A 19547-nucleotide genomic window follows, 5' to 3' on the forward strand; every position below is an offset into this window, starting at 1 on the left:
GGCTTCCACTCTCTATTAGGCATGCTCAACCTAACAATCACCCCTCCCCTTAGGATAGTATACTCTACAAACATTTAGAACTATCCTCCACCCCCGACTGTTTTAATATAAATATATATATCCTCTATAATAAAACCCTTATCCATGCATGCGCAATTGAAACAGCGTGAACCCTGCCGCCGTGATTTGTGCTTCCGTGCCATAGAAATAGACGGCAGATAAGGGCCCAAGGCCCATCTAGTCTGCCCACCTTAATGTCCCTCCCCTACCTTTGCCCTGTGAATAGATCCCATGTGCCGATCCCATTTGGCCTTAAAATCAGGCACGCTGCTGGCCTCAATCACCTGTAGTGGAAGACTATTCCAGCGATCAACCACTCTTTCAGTGAAAAAGAATTTCCTGGTGTCACCTCGTAGTTTCCCGCCCCTGATTTTCAACGGATGCCCTCTTGTTGTCGTGGGACCCTTGAAAAAGAAGATATCTTCCTCCGCCTCGATGCGGCCCGTAAGATACTTGAACGTCTCGATCATGTCCCCCCTCTCTCTGCGCTCCTCGAGCGAGTATAGCTGTAATTTGTCAAGCCGTTTTTCATATGGTAGATCCTTGAGTCCCGAGACCATCCGGGTGGCCATTCTTTGCACCGACTCCAGTCTCAGCACATCCTTGCGATAATGCGGCCTCCAGAATTGCACACAGTATTCCAGGTGGGGCCTCACCATGGATCTATACAATGGCATAATGACTTCCGCCTTACGACTGACGAAACCCCTTCGTATGCAGCCCATGATTTGTCTTGCCTTGGACGAAGCCTGCTCCACTTGATTGGCAGACTTCATGTCCTCACTGACGATTACCCCCAAGTCTCGTTCTGCTACCGTTTTTGCTAGGATCTCGCCATTAAGGGTATAAGACTTGCATGGATTCTGGCTGCCCAGGTGCATAACTTTGCATTTTTTGGCATTGAAGTTGAGTTGCCATGTCCTAGACCATCGCTCCAGTAGGAGTAGGTCGTGCATCATGTTGTCGGGCACTGAATCTTCGTCTGTTGTGCATTTGCCCACTACATTACTCAGTTTGGCGTCATCGGCGAATAATGTTATTTTACCTCGAAGCCCTTCTGCCAAGTCTCTTATAAAGATGTTGAATAGGATTGGGCCCAAGACTGAGCCCTGTGGTACTCCACTAATCACTTCCGTCATTTCGGAGGGGGTGCCGTTCACCACCACCCTTTGGAGCCTACCTCCAAGCCAGCTCCCAACCCATTTCGTCAATGTGTTACCTAATCCTATAGAACTCATCTTGCTCAGTAACCTGCGGTGTGGTACGCTATCGAATGCTTTGCTAAAGTCCAGGTACACGATGTCCAGGGACTCCCCAATATCCAGCTTCCCCGTTACCCAGTCAAAGAAGCTGATCAGGTTGGATTGGCAGGATCTCCCCTTAGTAAATCCATGTTGTCGGGGATCTCGTAGATTCTCCTCATCCAGGATCTTATCTAATTGGTGTTTGATTAGAGTTTCCATTAGTTTGCTCACTATCGATGTTAGACTCACTGGTCTGTAGTTTGCTGTCTCCATCTTTGAGCCTTTCTTGTGGAGTGGAATGACGTTAGCCGTCCTCCAGTCCAACGGGACGCTGCCTGTACTAAGGGAGAGGTTGAAGAGCGCGGACAGTGGCTCCGCCAAGACATCACTCAGCTCCCTAAACACCCTGGGGTGCAGGTTGTCCGGCCCCATTGCTTTGTTAACCTTGAGCTTTGACAGCTCACCGTAGACACTGCTGGGCGTAAACTCAAAGTTACTAAACGGGTCAACTGAGCCAACCCTTGTCTGTAGCTGAGGGCCGAGCCCTGGCGCTTCTCGGGTGAAGACTGAGCAGAAGTATTCATTTAATAGTTGGGCTTTTTCCGAATTCTTTTCCACATAGTCTCCGTCTGGTTTCCTAAGACGTACAATCCCGCCTGAGTTTTTTCTTCTATCACTGATATACCTGAAGAAGGATTTATCTCCCTTCTGGATGTTCTTTGCTAGAGACTCCTCCATAAGGAATTTAGCCTCCCTGACTGCTGTTTTGACGGCTTTTGATTTGGCCAGGTAGTCTGCTCTAGAGTCCTGCTTCCCTGATTGTTTGTAAGAGATGAATGCTTTTTTCTTCTCCTTGATCAGGTCTGAGATCTCCGCAGTAAACCACTGCGGCTTATTGTTCCTTTGCCGTTTACTTACTGATTTTACATAGCGGTTTGTTGCTTCTTGTATGGTTGCTTTCAAAGTCGACCACATGTCTTCCACGTTATCGGTTTCTTCTTGGCTTTGTAGCGCCTGGTGAACAAAGTCTCCCATTTCTTTGAAATTTGTGTCCTTGAATTTGAGGACTTTGGTTAGTGTAGTAGATTTAGTGAAACCTTTCCTGATATTGAACCATACCATGTTGTGGTCACTGGAGGCCAATGTGTCACCCACCGAGACCTCTGTGACACTTTCTCCATTGGTAAGTATCAGGTCCAGTATTGCCTGATCCCTTGTCGGTTCCAACACCAGTTGCCTGAGGCTTGCTCCTTTCATAGAGTTTAATAGCCTCCTGCTGCTGCCGGAAGCAGAGGTAAGTGTAACCCAATCCACATCAGGCATGTTGAAGTCACCTAGCAATACTGTGTCCCCACGCAAGGTGATATTTTCTATATCTTCGATTATTTCCATATCCAGGTCATCCTGTTGTCTTGGGGGTCTGTAAATTACGCCAAGATACAAGCATTTGTCCTTTCCTCTGGCCAAATTAACCCAAAGGGATTCCCCAGTATACTGGACATCTGAGATTCTCGTGACCTTAATGTCATCTTTAGTATATAATGCTACACCCCCTCCCTTCCTACCCTCTCTGTCCCGGCGAAGCAAGTTGTAACCCGGTATGACCATGTCCCACCCGTGGGAGTCTGTGAGCCAGGTTTCGGATATCGCCACCACATCCAGGTCGGCATTCCTTATTTCTGTTTCCAATTCCAGGATCTTGTTTCCTAAACTGTGTGCGTTGACGTACATAGCCCTCCATGTTATATTTTTGTTATGTCTCAGTGGGGATATTCCTGTTTGAGCTATTTGAACACCTTTAGCATTGTTTGTGTTATTTGTGCTTTCCTGAGGCTCAGAACCACAATGTGTACTCCCCATATACCCAGAACTACAGTGTGTACTCCCCCTAGACCCGGAATTACAATGTGACCCATAAATATGATGTGACCCTACTCCCGACTCAAAAGTGTGTGCACTCACCCCTGACCCAGAATTTCGGTGCCGTGTTCAATTTGTAGCATGCGGCGTGCGTTGGCTTGCGGCACGTGCGGCAGTGAGAGCAACGGCAGGAGGGTGTCATTTGAGGTGCTGTGAGATGTACGGCTGCTACTGCTGCACAGGGAAGTGGAGGGGGAGAGGGAAAAGGAGCTGCTTTGGGGGAGGGGTGTGCTAGGAGCAGGCAGCAATCTTGGTTTGCTCGGGGGGCCAGAGAGAGATAGGCAGGGGGCCAGGGAGAGAGACAGACAGAAAAAAGTGGAGGGAGAGAGGGAAAAGGGGCTGCTTTGGGGGGGGGGAGGGGTGTGCTGGGGGGCAGGCAGCAATCTTGGTTTGCTCAGGGGGGCCAGAGAGAGATAGGCAGGGGGCCAGGGAGAAAGACAGACAGACAAGGGGTCAGGGAGAGACACAGACAGAAAGAATGACAAACAGACAGGAGGCCAGAGAGACAGCCAGACAGCCAGTGGCCAAGGAGCGAGAAAGAAAGAAAGACAGACAGGGGGCCAGGGTGAGTCACAGATAGAAAGAATGACAAACAGACAGGGGGCCAGAGAGACAGACAGACAGCCAGTGGCCAAAAGAGAGAGAGAGAAAAAAAAAGACAGACAGAAAGCAGCCAAGGAGAGAGAGAGAGACAGACAGACAGACACACACATCTATTCTAGCACCCGTTAATGTAACTGGCTTAAAGACTAGTATAGTATAGAGCACTATCTAGGAAACTCTTAAAGAAGAGCCAAAGCTCAACAGAGATAAAGGAAAGGAACACGGTTTGGTTTTTTTTTTGTATGAACTTGAAAATTGAACTGAGAAAGTGAAACCAGGCACATATCAAGAAAATAAAATATGTGCCTGGTTTCACTTTCTCAGTCAAATTTTCAAGTTCATACAAAAAAAACCCCAGACCATGTTCCTTTCCTTTATCTCTGTCAAGCTTTGGCTCTTCTTTGAGAGCTTCCTAGATAGTGCTCTCAGGTAGGCTTCTTGGCCTCTTTAATTTCTCCCTCTCTTCTCTTTCACTGCTCTCAGAGAAGTTCTTAAATGTTCTAAAAGTATTGCCTTCCCCCCCTTATTAGTCTTCTGCCTATAAGCAAAATTAATTCTTTTTCATAAATTAGGACCAGAAGAATCTCCTCTCCCAGGGCGGTGGCATTTCATATATCTTATTTTTTCCTAATATAGCCATTACCTTCCTCTGGGTTTTAGGGTTCTTTATGTATACCCCTGTGGGATAATTTTTGCAATTGGACTGTTCCTTAAGGAGCACTCCTCCCTATGTAGGGGTCCTTTAACCCTCTCTAATGCTACACTTTATGGGACCTACGGTATAGTTTCCTTCTTTCTTAAAGGCAGACTACCATTTTTCTACTTCTTTTATCATAGAATAAGAAATTGGCTTACTCCTATTTCATTCTCATGATAGGGCACAACGGTGACCTGTCACAATATTCACTGTGGGTATCCTGAAAACCCAACTGGCTGGATGTGCACCGAGGGCTGGGTTGAGAACCACCGCATTAACATATCCTCCCGGACCCTCACCCCACTCCCACAGCCTTTCGGTAATCTGAAAGGTATTCATGAACATAAATCTTTTTCAAAGAAATGGAAGCTATAGAACTAGACACCTCTAATGCTGTGAATAACATGAAGAAGGACTTAGCGAAGCTTAAAGAATAGTCTGAAAATTGGCAGCTAAGATTTAATGCTAAGAAATGCAAGATTATGCATTTGGGCTGCAAACACCTGAGGGAACGGTACAGTTTACGGGGTGAATAACTTTTGTGCACGAAAGGGAGTGAGACTTAGGTGTGACAGTATGCAATGATCTTAAGGACGTCCATACAGGTTGAAAAGGTGATGGTGAAAGCTTTGAAGGATGTTAGGGTGCAAAGGGAGAGGTATGGCCAGTAGGAAAAGGAAGGTATTAATGCCCTTGTATAAGACTGGTGAGACCTCATTTAGAATATTGTGTACAGTTCTGGAGGCTGCACCTTCAAAAAGATATAAATGGAGTTGGTTCAAAGGAAGGCTACTGAAATGGTCAGTGGTCTTCATCATAAGGCATATGGGGACAGACTTAAAGATCTCAATATGTAAAGTGGGAGGAAAGGTGGGAGAGGGGAGATATGATATGATAGAGACGTTTAAATACCTACATGGCATAAATGCACATGAGGTGAATCTCTTTCAATTGAAAGGAAGCGCTGGAATGAGACGGCATAGGATGAAGTTAAAAGGTGATAGGCTCAGGAGTAATCTAAAGAAATACTTTTATACAGCAAGGGTGCTAGATGCGTGGAATAGTCTCCTGGGTAGAGGTGGTGGAGACAAAGACTGTGTCTGAATTCAAAGAAGCATGGGACAGGCACATGGGATCTCTTAGGGAGAGGAGGAGATAGTGGATGTTGTGAATGGGCAAACTAGATGGGCCATTTGGCCTTTATCTACCATTGTATTTCTATGTTTCTATGAAATGAAGCTGTAAGGATAAACGTAATAGCAACATCAGGAAACACTTTTTCATGAAAAGGGTGGTAGATGCCTGGTGTGCCCTGTTGGTGGGGAAGCAATGATGAAATTCAAAAAGGACCATTGTATTAAATAGTGATCAAACTATAGGAATGGGGAAACCATATACCAGTCCTAAAATTCCCAAACAATACTGCATGTCCGCACCCACCCTAGGAGCAAAAATTTAAATCTAATGTACAGTCAAACCTCGGTTTGCAAGTAACCCGGTTTGCGAGTGTTTTGCAAGATGAGCAAAACATTCTCGCAAAACTTGTCTCGCAAACCGAGTGTTGACTCGATATGCGAGCACCCCCCCCCCCCCAGATAACCGGCATCGCTCCCCCCGCTCGCAAAGGCTCCCCCCCACTCGAACTGGCACCCCCTGCCCGAACAACTTGAATTTATCCCCCCCCCCAGTCTGGCACCGGCACGCAACCCACAGGACATGCCGGTGCCGCTAGAAGATCTTCCTGCCTCTGCTGGGCCTAAGGCCTTCTAATTCTCCCTCTCGCCGAGATTCTCGGAGATCTCCGAGAATCTCGGCGAGAGGGAGAATTAGAAGACCTTGAGCATGCACAGATGCATGCTCAAGGCCCGGCAGAGGCAGGAGGATCTTCTAGCAGCACCGGCACGTCCTGTGGGCTGCATGCCGGTGCCAGACCGGGGGGGGGGGGGGTAAGTTCAAGTTGTTCGGGTGGGGGGTGCCGGTTCGCGCAGAGGGGGGGGTGCCACTTCGAGCAAGGGGGGGGGCTTTGCGAGTAGGGGGTGGGAGCAGCGCCGCTGGCCTCAGGGGGGGTGGTAGGAACGTATCAAAGCGAGTTCCCATTATTTCCTATGGGGAAACTCACTTTGATATACGAGTATTTTGGTTTATGAGCATGCTTCTGGAACGAATTATGCTCGTAAACCAAGTTTCCACTGTATTAACCTTCTACATCAGGGGTGGCCACACTTTTTGGGCTTGCGAGCTACTTTTAAAATGACCAAGTTAAAATGAACAAAAATCAACAAAAAAATTTTTAAAGGCACAAAGCACACTATACGCAGAGAAAATGTTAATTATCATTTGTATTCTGGGGTTTTTTTTCAAAGAGATCAAGGCAGATGACTTTATGCAATGTCACCTCAGTAACAACTATACAAGAATAGACAAATATACCCCCTCCCTTTTTACTAAACCGCAATAGTGTTTTTTAGCGCAGGGAGCTGCGCTGAATGCCCACGCTGCTTTCGATGCTCATAGGCTCCTTGCACTAAAAACCGCTATTGCAATTTAGTAAAAGGGGGCCATAGTGCAAAATATTGACAGCAGATATAAATTCTCAAAACGGCCACATTTTGAACACTAAATTGAAAATAAAATCATTTTTCCTACTTTTGTTGTCTGGTAATTATTCAAATCTTGTTGGTCCCAGGCTCTGGTTGTCCTCTAATAACTTGCTTGCCAGGGTCTCCTTCTTTCTTCTTTCTCCGTGCTAACCATTCATCTTCTATCTCTGTCCTCCCCTTCCGTTTTCCTTCCCTCCCCCGGAAGTTTGGCATCTTTCCTTTTTTCCGTCTGCATCCACAGATCCACCTTTTCTCAACTACCCTTTCATCCAGCATCTCTCCCTCCTTCCCCACTACCCCAGGGTCCACCATCTCTCCCGCTCTTTTCCCAACTACCCTCCTATCCAGTATCTCTATCCCCTCCTTCACATCATCCCTTGTGTCCAACTTCTCTCCCTTTCTGTTCCTTCCCTCCCTAAATCCCTTTGTTCATCATCTCTCTCCCTCCTCTGTTTTAGGCCCATTTTTTCTTCCTCCCAAAGTCTGGCATATGCATGTTTCTTTGAACCCGCCTTCCCTCCCTCCCTCCGTGTACTTCTACACCAGGGCCCTCCTCCCCCAAAGGCCTGTCCCCCCCTGAAGGCCTGCACCCCCACCTCTAAAGGCCTGCCTGTCCCCCCTGAAGGCCTGCAACCCATCCCTGAAGGCCTGCCTGTCTCCCCCCAAAGGCCTGTCCCCCCTGAAGTCCTGCTATCTTCCTTCTGCCGCAGTCCCGCCCCTCTGAGTCAGAGGCAGGATCACAGCAGAGGGAAGACAGTTCCTGAGGCCTATGGCAATCTGCAAGGATCACTAAAGTACCAGCGATCCTCTCTGCAGGCTGCTCCCTGCTGGAATTAGGTAAAGGGATGAATGGGAAGCCAGGGAGAAAGCCGACACCACAGCACTTCCCGATTGAAGCAGGAGCGGCGGCGGCCGGCCAGCAAGAGGCAGCATTGCCAATCCTGCTTTAGGAGGCAAGGGGGGGGAGGGTCAGTTACTGAATCGGGAGGCAACCTTGGCTCTTACCATAATAGGTGTTGCACCACTTCTGTCTCCTGGAGTAGGGCGCTAAGCTCCATCCCCCGCCAACCTTCTAATCCCGCCCTGCCAGCACTCTGATTGGCCGTCATTCTTCAAGAGGCAGATTAATTACATGCCAGTCAGGAGGGGAAAAAAAGAGAAGAGAAACCGCATGACTCCGCAATCGACTCAGGTTGCCTGAGCGATCGACGTATTGGGCAGCCCTGTTCTGCATGTTTCGGTTTTTGCATGCCTCTTTGGCCATGTCTGTATGTGTATGCTTTCTAAAGTTTTGTAAAATCCTTGTTGTATGTATTATATGTGTTTTGAGGTTGAGTTCTACATAGATTTGGGTTTAGTGGACTCTTAATTTGCGAGGATTTGGCAGGATATAAGATTGCACATAACATAAATGGAATTTATTATTAAAGGGCCCAAATTAAAATCCCCTGAAACTACTATCCTTGGGTACAAAACTAACCAAATCTTCCAGTTCGTGGGTAACCTGAGGCCGAGACATGTGATGAATGATAAACTAATAATGCAACCAAATTTTTATTCATTGTCAGCTGTACTAATCAAACTTAAAAGTCCAAGTATTCAGTTTCACAATTTCAAGAATGGCCTCTCAACCATTGTTTCCTTTCCCCTTGTGTTGTTCCATAGAAAAACCCGAAGCCAGCTCACACAGTCATGATTCAATAATACAAAACACATCAATGTTACTCATAACTAGATCATTAATTAATGCTTTTCAGTTCATAGGAAGAAGAACATTTAATAAAGCAATTTCAGAACGTAAAGCTGTCTTATTGCACTTGGGCTGTCTGTGCAGAGACTGTAACCAACATCTCCAATCTGCCACTGTATGTCCAGGAGTACTATCTAACTCGTACGATCCCTGTTTCTCTCCCACAACTTTTTTCTTTAACCAGCCCACACTTCTAGCTTCCCATTAACCACCTTTTATCATCCCTCTTTCCAGAATCGCAAAATAAAACCAGAATAAAATTCCAAAACCAATCACACTTACAATACTGCCTATAAAAAGATTTTCAGCTGCTGTAAAGCCTAACTTCACACTAGTACAATTTCTGCATTTCAGGTATATTTTATGTGCTCCAGGGAGCACGTTAATAGTTAAATGCTATCAAGTAACCCCCTCCTAGATTTAAAGTTTGAATACATTAGCATCAACACTAGCTGGAAGGAATTATTTTTTTGATCACGTGATTCTTCCTTTCTCCTTCTGCTTTTAGGCCATTCATAGCAGGTGTTAAAGTTCTGGCACCATGAGCCTTCATTCACAACTATCTGGGAATTTTCCCCCTTATTTTAATAACCCTCACTCCCTGTTTCTATTCTGATGTTTACAGCAAACATTCTAGCACTAGGAATTATTCAGCAGAGTTATTTGTAGAGCTCATTATTTATTTTTAATTTTATTTATATACCACTTATATCCTAAGTGGTTTTACATTCAGGTACTTTTATCATATTTCCCTATCTGTCCCGGTGAGCTCAAACTCTTATCTAGTGTACCTGGGGTAATGGGAGGATTAAGTGACTTGCCCAGGGTCACAAGGAGCAGCGAGGAATTTGAACCCACAACCTCAGAATGCTGAGGCTGTAGCTCTAACCACAGCACCACACATTTCCATAAATCTAACTATCAAGTGTCGCCCTTGACAAGGTCTATGACTTTTTCTGTATCTTCCCTCCCAATTTTAAATGATCAATGAGTGTTCCACAGTGAAAACCAGAGTAGGCTTTTCACACTCTGAGCTGGATGGGGGCAGCAAACAGTGCTTATAGCCCCTACTGGTCTAGGACGATTCAATGTGGCTGTTTCAGCACTGAATCATCCCATGAAATGTGCTGCAATGAACTGCTCACACACACATTCGGGACCCGGGGGTGACCAATCTCTCCTCCCCATGGTCTGCCATCTCTCCCTCTGGATGAAGCAGTATTTGGATGGGGGGCATGCCCCTCCACACTCCTCCAAAATTCAACCCTCCCCCTCTCCTCCCTATTCATAATCTGGAGGCCGGATTTCAGGGACCTTGATCACCAAAAAGGAGGGCAGGAGGCAGGGCCGGGCTCGGTTAACATTGATCTTGTCATCCTGACCCAGATCTGGTAAGTGGACCCTGGCAGCAGAGCCTCGTTCGCTCGATTGTGGTAAACAGCCTGTATCTCCTTCAGTTCAGGATGCTTTCTTCAGGGCTGAAACAAGCCTCTTGGAAAGTGCAAAGAATCTGAAATACGTGGTGGGATACATTGTAGCAAAGAAAGTAAAAACAATTATCCCAGGATAAGCAGGCAGGTATTCTCACTAGTGGGTGACGTCATCCAACGGAGCCCCGATGCGGACATCTGACAAGCATACTTGCTTGTAGAAACTTTTAGAAGTTTTGAGTTGCCCACACTGCGCATGCGCGAGTGCCTTCCCGTCCGATGCACCAGGCGTGTCTCCTCAGTTCTTTCTCTTCTGCGGAGCTGAGAAGTTTGCCTTTGAAACTCTCTGCGCGAAGTTCCTTTATTGTGCCTTCTGTGCCTGCGGGTTTGGGTTTTTTTTGTGCTCATTCTCGTTGGCTCACGTTGCGTTTTGTTGTTTAAAAAAAAAAAAAAAAATTTAGTTCGATCGTTCGACCGGGCAGGAGCTTTTTCGGCCTATGTCCCGGCCTGTTACCGGTTTTAAAAAGTGTGTCAAGTGCCAGCGCGTGATTTCGTTGACGGACCCGCATCGACGCTGTCTTCGGTCAAGGAAAACCTTTTGCAGTTGTATTTTTGTAAGCTGGTTTAGAAGATTTATATGGAATAGAAAGGGTGCCAGAATGGGACAACTGCGATGAAACATCCCATGATGAACTGGCCACAATGAATCATCCCATTCCGGCCTCTACATAGGAACTGCTGCTGTTTTATTTTTTGCTGCAATAGATTTTGCTTCATTGAGTTTCACTGAGGGATTTATTATGCTGTAACATGTTACACATATACAGCCTTTATATTTTATGTTGTTTCTATATTTTATTATGTATGTTGAGTTGTTAACTGCCTAGAATTGTAGATGGTGTAGGTTAAATTTTTTTTTTTTAAATAAATACATTTCAGCTTGCAGTCCTGCCACTGTGCCATACCTTCTGAGAGAGAGGGTTATCTTCTGATTTCTAATGACCAGTGTAATGGGGTAGATCTGTTTCTTGAGGCCCTGAATTTGGTTCCTTACTTGATAAATGCTAGTTGGTTATCCTGTATATGGTGGCTTTAGATCAACCAGATACTCCATACTAGAAAAACCTTAATTTGTAATACACTTGGTGGTATAGAAAGATTAAAATTTACTTAGGTTGCCACCTCATTTTGGTGGTGGTGGGGGAGGGAAGGGGAGGTTAAAGTAGTGGAAACACCCTACCCCACCTGCCTTGATCAGTTTCATAGGAAGGTTCATGGGACCAGACCCGACCTCAGATTGTTTTTGAACTGAAAGGGAACAAGAAGAAATCTTCCCTTCCCCCCCTCACACACACCCTCACACACTTAAATTTTGTGTTCATGAGATTAGCTTGCTTTTTATTGTTTTTAATTATTTATTTATAGCATTTTTATACCACTTATAGCCTAAGGGGCTCATAATCAAAACGGAAATACGTCTAAAAACTGGCCTAAATCGGCACTTGGGCAATCAGTAAGACAAGTTGTCCAAGTGCCGGGTTTTAGATGTATCTAAAAATGACTTAGGCTTTTCAGTGCTGCTGTATGACCAGAGCTAAAAGGGGCATTTTAGGAGGAGTGGTGAGGGCAGGATTTGAGCGGGACGTGGGCTAATCTCAACTTAGTCGTACTGCAAGTATAACCGAAAGTTTACGAGGCTGCCTGGACGGAACTTGTACGTTGTGACTTAGGCCATATAAAACCAGGTCTAAGTGCCAAAAAGATATCCAAAGTGACCAGATAAGCACTGCAGACACAAAGTACAGACCCCCACACACTTCCCCAGTGATCATTGACCCCCCCCCCCCCATAACACCATAAACATCTGAATAAAAACGTACATACCTGCCTCCAGAACATCATAGAAACATAGAAAGATGACGGCAGAAAAGGGCTATAGCCCATCAAGTCTGCTCACTCTACTGTCCCACCCCATTAAGTCAGAGTGCTACTCGACCTACGTATAGATCCCACGTGGATGTCCCATTTATTCTTAAAGTCAAGCACGCTAGTGGCCTTGATCACCTGCACCGGTAGTTTGTTCCAATGATCCACCACCCTTTCTGTAAAGAAGTACTTCCTGGTGTCACCACCAAATCTCCCTCCTCTGAGTTTGAGCGGGTGCCCCCTTGTGACTGAAGGTCCCTTAGGAAAGAATATGTCGTTTTCCACCTCGACACGACCCGTGACGTACTTAAATGTCTCAATCATGTCACCCCTCTCCCTGCGCTCCTCCAGAGAGTAGAGCTGCAACTTGCCCAGTCTTTCCTCGTATGAGAGACCCTTGAGTCAGCACCTCGTATGAGAGACCCTTGAGTCAGCACCTGGCATAGCAAAGCCTAGTAGAGCAGCACAGAGGTGGCTTAAGTAGTGGGGGGAGGGGGGCTAGTGAACCATAGAGAGGAGGACCCAGGCCCATAAGCCACTCTAACCACTGCATTTATGGTGGAATATGTGCACCCTCAAACCATACTGTACTGCCATATAGGTGCCACCTGCAGCCGTGAGGACTATTGGGATGGTAGACATGTTGGTCTAGTAGGTTTTGGGGGTATTTTAGGGGGCTCACCATGACCTATAGGAGAGTTATGGTGAGATGTTTATGTGGCACTCTTTTTGTGAAGTTTGCAGCAGTGCCCTGTAAGGTGCCCCACTACTCTGTTGCCATGTCTGGGTGTCCAGTCCATCACTTTGCTGGCCCCTCCCATATTTAAAAGGTCCTTTTCTGGGTGTTTTGACTTGCATGAATTTTGGGACGATAATGGGGTATAAAGATAGACGATTTAGCGGTCTGGGCGATCAACCCAAGATCTTTGGTTTCGCCAGGCTTCTCGGTTTCAGTAGAAATTTAAACTGTAAACTAAACAGCTCCTTCCATCTCCTACATCTAACAAAAAAAGCCCCTGTCCAAACCCACTCCCCTAAGACAGCAGACCCTCCTCTCTCTCTCTCTCTCTCCACCCCTTCTCACATTCACTTTCTGCTCTCCCATCCCACCCAACCACATGTAGGCCTTTCTGGAGTCTTCCTTTGTGGTCTCTTCAGGGGCAGGAGCAAACCTCACTTGTTTCCACCCTGTGCTGTTGCTCAGTTGTAGTGACTGCTGATACTTTCTGCAGCAGTCACTTGAGACTGTTGTTGGAGATCCTGTCTTCCATTATGACTGGAACCAGCACAGGAGTTCCCTTTCACAGCTGGATTGTATGTAGGCCAATGAGTGCAACATATCTGTGGGCATGTAAGTATTGCTACTGGTCTGACAAGTTTGCTCACTTATAAAAATAAATAAATAAATAGAATAAAAACTTTAAAAATACAACATATGCTGAGCGGTAGTCTCCAGGCTCTAATATGTCTGGATGCATCCCTACCTTTGGGATCTTTTGAAAACATCAGGGAAATTATCTTGCTTAATACCTAGTAAGTAGCAAACGTGACCATCTCTGGGAAAAGGTGACTAAAGTAGCAGATCCAAAATGTTAAGACTGGCCAATTTTCCATGTTACGAGTCCTTATGCAATCTAAAAAAGTTACGTTTTTGTGTGTGTGATTTCCCCACACAAAAAGAATGATGTAATTTGGGTTGTTGTATTACAAATTGTTTACACTTAACAGAATTCATTAAGACCTCATTTTTTGTTTCTGGTGATTTTAACCACAACTAAAGAAATATCTATTTTGAGCACCTGTTCCCACACTCGGAAGACACAAACATAGAGTACACACACAGGTTTGTTGTATACTTGTAGAGCTGGGGTATGTTAACATAAATTCATTACTAAAGGCTGCCTTCCTCCCCCTCAAAAAAAAACACACCCATAAGTTGTTTTTCCGTTGTTTGTTTAAAGTTCTGATTTTGTCAGTTTTCCCCAGCAGCTGTGGTGTCTGGTAGTAATTCATCCATGTTAATTGTGTTAGTGTTACCGCTGTCGGGCATTTTGCCTGGACAGATTGTGTGCGTGACTGCAGGGCCCTTCTGTCGGTTTCCACCACTCTGGGTATCGACACTGAAGACTTTCTTCAACATTTTTGTATGTTAAAAAGGAAACAAACATTGCCTTGAATTATCCAGGCTGCTCATTCCTGCAGTAGTCCTTTGCTTGGATCCGTAAAAGAGAATATTTCAGGTTGCTTTGTCTGTAATGTAGTGGAACATGTTCTACTTTGATATTTTTGTAGTCATGTGCTAGTGCCATGGTTCTGTATTGTTCCATTCTCTGTTTATGTGCAGAAATTACAACTCCTGATGCAGGCTGTAATTGCCGAAACATGGTTCCATGTCGAGTCTCTTTATGGTGGATATTAAGGGCTCCTTTTACTAAGGTGCGCTAGCGTCTTTAGCGCGCGCACAAAATTACCACGCGCTAAACCGCATGGTACGCTTTTAGAATAAGGCCAGCTCAATGCTAGCGTTAAGGACTAGTGTGTGCTATTCCGCGCGTTAAGGCCCTAACGCATCTTTGTAAAAGGATACCCAAGAGATTTTTTTATAGATATCATTCAGTGAAATTTTTTATCGACTTTATTCCCCTCTGGTTCCAAAGGCCATTTGTTTAGTCCTATTCCTTTTGCTTGCTTAGTTTCCTTGGGGCTTTATCCTTTTTCCTCTTTTTGGATTCTTGATATTTTTGTTTGCATCACAGGAGTTTTATATGCATTTATTTTTGTATTCTGCATCTGACGCATGCCCATGTTTTTCTATTTAGTTGGTTAGTTTTCTATCCCGTTCTCCCCAAAGTGCTCAGAACTGATTACAGGTTAAATATATTGTGCTCAATGCCCCCACCTACCTGGACTTCAGAAAAAAACCTCAAAACACACTTATTCCACGAACAGAACCCTTAATTCACCCTCCTCTCCCCCTTCACCCCCCATCAATACACGCGAATCTCGACCTACTCCTTCTTTTTGCACAAAACCTCAACAACCTGCTTTCCTGTATATGACCTTCCTATCGTACATTCTTTTATATTCCTGTTAACTTCAATGACTTCATTGTTTGTAACCTTGATTAACTGATGTGAACCGCCTAGAACTCCCTGGGTATGGCGGTATACAAAATAAAGTTATTATTATTATTATTATATAATACACTTCTCCCTCCGTATTTACGGTTTCAGCATTCATGGTTTCGATTATTCACGGGTTTTAGCTTGCTGGCTCCTTCTCCCAAATTACATCAGCTTGCATAGAGAAATCGCTGATTCCAAGCATTTACAGAGAAAATTGCCGATTCACAGCACTTTCTTCACCGTGTTTTGCCTCTCCTTCAGGTACAGGCCAGATCTCCCATTAAGTTGTTCACGGTTTCACCATATTCACGATGGTTTTTAATAGAAAACAGCGAATAACATATGAAAAAGTTATTTGCGGTTTTGTTAATCCCCTATCACAGTGAATACAGAGGGAGAAGTGTATACAGTTAATGGGTTATAATTTGCCATAATTACAGTACAAGTTTTGCGATTCAAGTTTTTATCCTATCTTGACACACATTAGGGATCTAATACCAATATACATAATATACAGTTTACAGGTTAAATTTGCCTTAGTTACAGTGCAAGATTTTTCAATACAAGTTTTTATCCTAACATGACACCGAGATCCTAGTACCAGTATACATTTCTTTGTAATCCATTGGTCAATGGGCAGGGGAGTTGGGTGAAGAGGTATGTTCTTATTGCTTTCCTAAAGCTGAGGAGTTCTTCCAGAGATCTGATTTGTGGGGGCAGTTGATTCCAGTGGTTCGGTTTGAAGTGGGACTAGGAACTAGAGAATGACACGGTGACAAAATTCATCACCATTCCCGTCCCCGCGGATAACCATGGTAAACAATCTTCATGTCATTCTTTAAGGAGAGAGGGAAGAATCAGAGTACGAATGGCCACAACCACTGACCCGCAAGCTTTGCTTTGAAGAACGCTGGTGTAGAAGGACTGAGGTTGAGATAGACACAAAAAAATGACATGGGATTATTTCCCGCGGTTATCCACGTGGACGGAAACGGTGATGAATTTTGTCACCGTGTCATTCTCTAGGAACGTCGTTTGATGTGGGGTTTTATGGCTTTCCTGAAATTTAAAAGTCCCTCCAGGGATCTGATGTGTGGAGGGAGGTTGTTCCATAGAATTTGATTTTCTAAAGCTCCCTTAATGCAAGAACCCTCTTTTTCTATTCTCCCCCACCATAATTGCTGATAGATGTAACCATTGGAGGATAGATGTAACCATTGCTGATAGATGTAACCATTGGAGGTAGGCTCCAAAGGGTGGTGGAGGTAGGCTCCAAAGAGTGGTGGTGAACGGCACCCCCTCCGAAATGACGGAGGTGATTAGTGGAGTACCACAGGGCTCAATCTTGGGCCCAATCCTATTCAACATCTTTATAAGAGACTTGGCAGAAGGGCTTCGAGGTAAAATAACATTATTCGCCGATGACGCCAAACTGAGTAATGTAGTGGGCAAATGCACAACAGACGAAGATTCAGTGCCCGACAACATGATGCACGACCTACTCCTACTGGAGCGATGGTCTAGGACATGGCAACTCAACTTCAATGCCAAAAAATGCAAAGTTATGCACCTGGGCAGCCAGAATCCATGCAAGTCTTATACCCTTAATGGCGAGATCCTAGCAAAAACGGTAGCAGAACGAGACTTGGGGGTAATCGTCAGTGAGGACATGAAGTCTGCCAATCAAGTGGAGCAGGCTTCGTCCAAGGCAAGACAAATCATGGGCTGCATACGAAGGGGTTTCGTCAGTCGTAAGGCGGAAGTCATTATGCCATTGTATAGATCCATGGTGAGGCCCCACCTGGAATACTGTGTGCAATTCTGGAGGCCGCATTATCGCAAGGATGTGGAGTCGGTGCAAAGAATGGCCACCCGGATGGTCTCGGGACTCAAGGATCTACCATACAAAAAAACGGCTTGACAAATTACAACTATACTCGCTCGAGGAGCGCAGAGAGAGGGGGGACATGATCGAGACGTTCAAGTATCTTACGGGCCGCATCGAGGCGGAGGAAGATATCTTCTTTTTCAAGGGTCCCACTACAACAAGAGGGCATCCGTTGAAAATCAGGGGCGGGAAACTACGAGGTGACACCAGGAAATTCTTTTTCACTGAAAGAGTGGTTGATCGCTGGAATAGTCTTCCACTACAGGTGATTGAGGCCAGCAGCGTGCCTGATTTTAAGGCCAAATGGGATCGGCACATGGGATCTATTCACAGGGCAAAGGTAGGGGAGGGACATTAAGGTGGGCAGACTAGATGGGCCGTGGGCCCTTATCTGCCGTCTATTTCTATGTTTCATTAGAAAGTAGCAGGAAATAAAGGGTGGCCATGTCTTCCTCAATCCCCAACCTGGCTAGTTAAACTGCAATGTATATGAAAGCCATGGCAGCAGCCTTGACTGCATATCTGTGCCTACTATAGGGGCCAACGTTTCAGAATGATTGGGGTACTAAACACAAGTGAATTCTCCCTGATCAGAGTAATGAAGTTTCCTCAATATTTGAGGGTGCTCAGGCACCCACAGAGCTGGCACCTAGGGGACCTACTGCCAGTATGGCAGAAATTCTTATTTCTAACACTGATCCATCTGTAAGTAATCCTTATAATAGTGCATCTCAATCCTCTCCTGGAGCAGCACCTAGCCAGTCAGGTTTTCAGGATTAATACAGTGACTATATGTATATGCAAATGCAAATTTATAACATGCTTATTCATTGTAGTAATCCTGAAAATCTGGTTAGGAGTGCCTTCATGAGAGTGATAGAGAAACACAGCCTTTAGAGTACTTGTCCCCTTTGATGCTCACTCTCCAACTGCAGAAAGCAGTAGAAGCTCAAAGAACACTATAAGTGGGACTGGCAGGAGATTTTCCACTTAAAAAAGGAGAGTTAGTTTGTGCTTCCACACGCACGTGAACAATGTAAAATAAAAAACACCAGAAGGTAAGGGGAGGGAGGGATATAGATAGATGTGGCAGGTAGGTAGGAAGGAGGGAGGAGGCCGCGCGCGTTCCCTCCCTTAATTGTGGAGACAAGGCTATTCACCGCTCCACGGGGTGTTGGAGTGCCTTGTTCCCATGCCCGCAGTGAGCACTTTTTTCCCCTCACCGTTTCGTCGGGTTACAGCCACCGGTGTCATTCTCTAATTCCCATCTACCCTTTCCACTCTACTCATTATTTTGTAGACCCTCCTGACACAGTCCAAGGCAGGAGGGATGCCCATTCCCTCCTGCCACTAGCCCCATCATCCCCTGAACCCCACCAAACACTCCCTGACTCCACCCCAATACTCCAACAACACCCCTGACATACCCCGAAGCCCCCAAGATCCCCCCTGACACTCCCGGACTCCACCTCGAATGCCCCCCCCATACATGAAAAAAAATAAGATATCCCCTGAAAATAAGCCCTAATGCGTCTTTTCTGGTCTTATTTTTGGGGAAATACAGTAGATAATCACCCTTTGTGTCACTGCTGAGACGCTGGTCTTCCGTTTTCCTTGCACTTATCATCAAACATGCAAATCATTTTAGAAAAAGTGATCACTGGGGAAGATTAAACGCAGAAGTTAATGCAGATTTTTCACAGAAAGGGGGTGGAGGAAGCATAGAACAGTATCCCAGTATGTGTTTGTGTGCGTTGAGGGATGCAAATAAAATTGAGGAAAATGTAATGTATGCCTAGAGAATCCATAGTTTTGGGTAAGTCTGGATATCGCTTTTGTTTTCTGATATTGGGCAGACTTGGATGTTCCTAGAGGTCTTTACATAGCTAGAAATAATAAGCCCAGGAGCTGGCAGAGTGGCTCTTACCACTTACATCCTTGGATGCATTCTCAGCAGTGTTCAGCATAGTAGCGAGCAGGCACGTGCATAACCATCATACTAGTGCAATGTGTCTAGTCATCCTGAACTCCAGGGTTTTGCATCTTAACCCACAAGTTGCTTGCAGAATGCTGTCAGTCATCTTCCCAGGGAGCTGCTTCTACCCTTTCAGTTTTTTCCTGCAAGCAAATTGCTCAGAAGCGTTTCTGCTCTTCCGATACGTTTTTATTATTTTTGGTTATTTTTTTTCTAAGTATTCAGTCAGATGTTGGGACCTCTGCTTGGGTGAAGACACAGATTCGCACTGCGGAAGTCTGCAGCTAGCAGGATCACCTAGCTTGGGGACACCTAGGTAGCCAACCTGC

The 19547-nt window shown here is 45.4% G+C and overlaps 1 protein-coding gene across 22 annotated transcripts in view; it reads left to right on the forward strand.

Moving 5' to 3' along the window:
• Positions 1-19547, forward strand: part of USP45 (ubiquitin specific peptidase 45) — a 314718-nt gene that overhangs the window by 125403 nt on the left and 169768 nt on the right. The window lies entirely within an intron of this gene.

The sequence above is a fragment of the Geotrypetes seraphini genome, chromosome 3 (genome assembly GCF_902459505.1).
Source record: "Geotrypetes seraphini chromosome 3, aGeoSer1.1, whole genome shotgun sequence".
Taxonomy (NCBI): domain Eukaryota; kingdom Metazoa; phylum Chordata; class Amphibia; order Gymnophiona; family Dermophiidae; genus Geotrypetes; species Geotrypetes seraphini.